The sequence below is a fragment of the Acinonyx jubatus genome, chromosome C1, assembly GCF_027475565.1.
Source record: "Acinonyx jubatus isolate Ajub_Pintada_27869175 chromosome C1, VMU_Ajub_asm_v1.0, whole genome shotgun sequence".
Taxonomy (NCBI): Eukaryota; Metazoa; Chordata; class Mammalia; order Carnivora; family Felidae; genus Acinonyx; species Acinonyx jubatus.
Genome location: NC_069381.1, coordinates 40,460,202 through 40,466,201, shown reverse-complemented (window position 1 = coordinate 40,466,201; position 6,000 = coordinate 40,460,202).

Sequence of the window (6,000 nt, the reverse complement as noted above, 5' to 3'; positions counted from 1 at the left end):
GCTGTGAAAAGAACAGCAAGTAAAACCCCAAACCAGCAGAATACAGGAAATAACAAAGATTAGAGCAGAAATCAATGCTATCAAAACCAAAAAAAAAAAAAAAAACCCCCCCAAAAAAAAAAACAACCAGTGGAACAGATCAATGAAACCAGAATCTGGTTCTTTGAAAGAATTAACAAAATTGGTAAATCCCTAGCCAGTTTGATTAAAAAGAAAAAGGAAAGGACCCAAATAAATAAAATCAAGAATGAAAGAGGAGAAATCACAACCAACAGAGTAGAAGCACAAACAATAACCAGAGAATATTATGAGCAATTATACATCAATAAAATGGGCAATCTGACAGAAATGGACAAATTCCTAAAAACATATAAACACCAAAACCGAAATAGGAAGAAATAGACAATTTGAACAGACCCATAACCAGTAAAGAAATTGAATTAGTAATCAAAAATCTGCCAAAAGACAAGAGTCCAGGGCCAGATGTTTTTCCAGGAGAATTCTACCAAACATTTAAAGAAGAGTTAATACCTATTCTCTTGAAGCTGTTCCAAAAAACAGAAATGGAAGGAAAACTTCAAAACGCTTGCTATGAAGCTAGCATTACCTTGATTCCAAAACCAAAGAACCCACTAAAAAGGAGAATGATAGACCAATTTCCCTGATGCACATGGATGCAAAAATACTCAGCCAGAACCAGCTAACCAGATCCAACAATACATTAATAAAATAATTCACCACGACCAAGTGGGATTTATACCTGGGATGCAGGGCTGGTTCAATATCCACAAATCAATCAATGTGATTCATCACATCAATAAAAGAAAGGACAAGAACCATATGATCATATCAATAGATGCAGAGAAAGCATTTGACAGACTAGAGCATCCTTTCTTGATAAAAACCCTCCAGAAAGTAGGGATAGAAGGATCATACCTCAAGATCATAAAAGCCATATATGACAGACTCAATTTTAATATCATCCTCAATGGGTAAAACTGAGAGCTTTCCCCCCAAGGTCAGGAACAAGACAGGATGCTCACTCTTGCCACTGTTATTCAACATAGAATTGAAAGTCTTAGCCTCTGCAATCAGACAACACAAAGAAATAAAAGACATCCAACTTGGTCAGGAGGAGATCAAATATTCATTCTTTGCAGATGACATGATACTCTATATGGAAAACCCAAAGATTCCACCAAAAAACCCTGCTATAACTGATCCATGAATTCCACAAAGTTGTAGGATATTAAATCAATGCACAGAAATTGGTTGCCTTCCTATACACCAATAATGAAGCAACAGAAAGAGCAATCAAGGAATCAATTCCATTTACAATTGCACCAAAACCCATAAAATACCCACAAAATCCTAACCAAAGAGGTGAAAAATCTATACACTGAAAAGCATAGAACATTTATGAAAGAAATTGAAGACACACACACACACACAAAATGGAAAAAATATTCCACACTCCTGGATAGTAAGAACAAATATTGTTAAAATGTCAATACTACCCAAAGCAATCTACATATTCAATGCAATCCCTATCAAAATAACACCAGCATTCTTCACAGAGCTAGAAAAAACAATCCTAAAATTTGTATGGAACCACAAAAGACTCCAAATAGCCAAAGCAATCTTGAAAAAGAAAACCAAAGCAGGAGGCATCACAATCCCGGACTTCAAGCTGTATTACAAAGCTATAATCATCAAGACAGTATGGTACTGCCACAAAAACAGACACTCAGATCAATGGAACAGAATAGAGAACCCAGAAATGGACCCACAAACATATGGCCAACTAATCTTTGACAAAGAAGGAAAGACTATCCAATGGAATAAAGACAGTCTCTTCAACAAATGGTGCTGGGAAAACTGGACAGTGACATGCAGAAGAATGAACCTGGATCACTTGCTTACACCATACACAACAACAAACTCAAAATGGATGAAAGACCTCAATGTAAGACAAGAAGCCATCAAAATCCTCAAGGAGAAAGCAGGCAAAAACCTCTTTGACCTTAGCCGCAGCAACTTTTTACTCAACACGTCTCTGGAGGCAAGGGAAACAAAAGCAAAAATGAACTACTGGGACCTCATCAAAGTAAAAATCTCTGCACAGTGAAAGAAACAATCAACAAAGCTAAAAGGCAACTGACGGAATGTGAGAAGATATATGCAAATGACATATCAGATAAAGGGTTAGTATCCAAAATCTATAAAGAACTTATTAAACTCAACACCCAAAAAACAAATAATCCAGTGAAGAAATGGGCAAAAGACATGAATAGACACTTCTCCAAGGAAGACATCCAGATGGCCAACCAACACATGAAAAAATGCTCATCGCTCATCATTAGGGAAATACAAATCAAAACCATAATGAGATACCACTTCACACCTGTCCGAATGGTTAACATTAAGAACTCAGGCAACAACAGACATTGGCAAGGATGTGGAGAAAGAGGATCTCTTTTGCACTGCTGTTGGGAATGCAAACTGGTGCAGCTACTCTGGAAAACAGTATGGAAGTTCCTCAAAAAATTAAAAGTAGAACTACCCTACGACCCAGAAATTGCACTACTAGGTATTTATCCAAGGGATACAGGTATGCTGTTTCAAAGGGACACGTGCAGCCCCATGTTTATAGCAGCACTATCAACAATAGCCAAAGTATGGAAAGAGCCTAAATGTTCATCGATGGATGAATGGATAAAGAAGAAGTGGTATATCTATACAATGGAGTATTACTCAATAATCAAAAAGAATGAAATCTTGCCATTTGCAACTACGTGGTTGGAAGTGGAGGGTATTATGCTAAGCGAAATTTGTCAGAGAAAGACAAATATGTGACTTCACTCATATGAGGACTTTAAGATACAAAACAGACGAACATCAGGGAAGGGAAGCAAAAATAATATAAAAACAGGGAGGGGGACAAAACATTAGAGACCCTTAAATACAGAGAACAAACTGGGGTTGCTGGAGGGGTTATGTGTGGGGGTATGGGCTAAATGGGTAAGGGGCATTAAGGAATCTACTCCTGAAATCATTGTTGCACTATATGCCAACTAACATGGATGTAAATTTTAAAATAAATAAATTATTAATAAAATAAAATGTTAAATTAAAGGGTGCCTGGGTAGCTCTGTTGGTTGAGCATCCAACTTCACTTCAGGTCATGAGCTGGCAGTTCGTGAGTTCCAGACCTACATCAGGCTCAGTGCTTTCAGTGCAGATCCCACTTCAGATCCTCTGTCCTTCTCTCTCTCTGTCCCTCCCCTGCTCATGCTCTCTCTATATCTCTCTCTCAAAAATAAATAAATATTTAAAATGCTAAATCAGAGAAGAGGGAGGCCATGATGGCTGAGTATGAGGAACCTAAACTCACCTTGTCCCATGGGTACAACTAGATAGCACTCACGTCAGTGGAAATAGCCCAGAAAATAACCTGAAGACTGGCAGAACAAACTCCACAACTAAAGAGAGTGAAGAGGCCACATCAAAGAGAGTAAGAAGGGCAGAAACTCAGTCAGTAATGAAATGGATGGAGAGCAAAATGGACCCACAGTTGGCAGGGAGCTGTAAATATGGAGAAGGAAGAGGAACACATTATCACACTGAGAAGAGGGGAAGACAGACCCCCAAAGCATTTGGTTTTGAAAAGTAGAGGGGTCTAATTCCATAAGCTCTTACAACCAGGGAGTGTTAAAGCCTGGAATTTTAAAAATCAGAGGGCTTGGCTCTAGGACTACCCAGAGAGTGATAGGAAACCAAGTCTCTGCTCTTAAAGAGATAGTATGACATATAGCCCTTGGAGATACAACATAGAAACAGATACAACACATGGTGTACGTGGAAGGGAGAGTTATTGACACATCTCAGAGCTCAACTTGAGGAGCAGGGCTCCAGAGGGACTTCCTCAGGAACAGGCACCATATCCCTTCTCCAGCCCCCAGCATAAACACACAGCCACCTGCAGAGACCAGCAAAATGCCAACATTCACTATCTAACTTGCTTACAACAAACTCCCACCTGCCCCTCCATGCTATGGTGGACTGCCCTTCCCAGTCACATTTGTTTCAGGTGCTACAGGTCACCTCCCCCGAAGATTGGAAGAAACCTTGCTAAGGCTGTGGTTCCCAGGTCGGTGGGCCCTGTGGAAGACTAAGGAACACCTTTGTAAAATTGTGTGCCCTGCCCACACTGTCCTGATCCCATGGGCTGCAGAAAGTCTCATTTCAAAAGCAGACCTGAGTGCACCTTGTTAAAATGGCACACTCCTCCCCAGATGGGCACCAAACACTTCCCACAACCGGCAAAGAGAGCCTCTGCAGATGAATGGCCTGAAGGAAAAAGTGGCCAAGACTCAACAGCAGGGCACATGGAACACACATAGAAAACACGTTGAAGAGCCAGGTTATGGTGGACAGGGAACCCTGCACTGCAGGGTGCTACAGGACCTCTTCTTCATAAGACCATTACTTTCAACAGCAGGAGATGCACCTGACTTTCCTAACACACAGAAACAGACACAAGAGTTAGACAAAATGAGACAGAGGAATATGTCCCAAGTAAATGCAATTTTTTTTTTTTAGATTTCACATATAAATAATACCACATAGTATTTGTCTTTCTCTGTTTGGCTTATCTCACTTAGCATAATGTCTTTCAGGTTCATCCATGTTGTCACAAATGGCAGGGTTTCTTTTTTGTGGCTGAATGACATTCCATTGTGTGTGTGTGTGCGTGTATTATTTTCTTTATCCACTCATTCATTGATGGATATTTAGGTTGTTCCCATATCTTAGCTATTGTAAATAATGCTGCAAGGAACACAGGGGTATAGATATCTCTTCAAGATACTGAAGATACTGTTTCCTTCAGATATATATCCAGAAGTAGAATTGCTGGACAGTATGGTAGTTCTGTTCATCTTTTAAGGAAACTCCATAATATTTTCCATGATGGCTGTAATAATTTACATTCCCATCAAAACCTTCACTGTTTTACTGCAGAGTTATATTATCTCCCTAACTCTGTCATAATCTATTCTAAATGGGCCTTAATCTTCATTCAACACAAATGGACAGCACAGGACATTTATGATATCATGCTGACTGACAAGGTGAGCAAGAATTAGTAACTACCTTAGATAATTGGGTAAAATATATGAATGCCAGAGGGTGGAGATGAATTCCACAAAATTCCAGGGCCTGTTGTCTCAGTGAAATTACTAAGCATCCAGTGGTCTGGAGCATGTCCAGATATCCCTTCCAAGGTGAAAGACTAGTTGCTGCATCTGATACCTGCAACCTCTAAGAAAGAGGCACAATGCATAGTGGTCTCCTTTGAATATTGGAGGTAACATATACTCCATTTGGATGTGCTACTCTGACCTACTTATTGAGTAATATGAAAGAGGTTCTAGTGTGGAGCGTGGAAGAATAGAAATCTCTGTGACAGATCCAGGAGGCTAAGTTAGTTGTTATGCCACTTGGGGTTTATGGCCCAGTAGATTCATGCTATGTGAAGTGTTTGTAGCAAATAGAGATACTCTATGGAGACTTTAGCAGGCAACTCTAGGTTAATGAGAGTCTGTAGGATTCTAAAGAAAGCTATGTTATCACCTGCCAATAATTATTCTTTTGGAAGTATCCTCTGGCTTACTATTAGATGTAGGGACTTAACATGTGACCATGGATACCAATTTACCTTTGAGTTGATCTGTTCACCATGAACTAGTGTTTTATGATTTGCTAAGACATAAAGTTAGGCATGTAGATCTGCACTCAATTACAAATGGCATTAGGATGTATAAAACTGGATGTGAGCGGATTCTGAACTGGATGTGAGCAGATGTGAGCGAATTGCATGAGGAGATGGTTAAGATGCCCATGGCTCTTATACCTGCTACCTGGTCTTCTCTCTCTCACCACATAACCTATTGTATCAAGTAGAGTTCCTTATCATCAGTTCACTGAGGAAGAAGATAC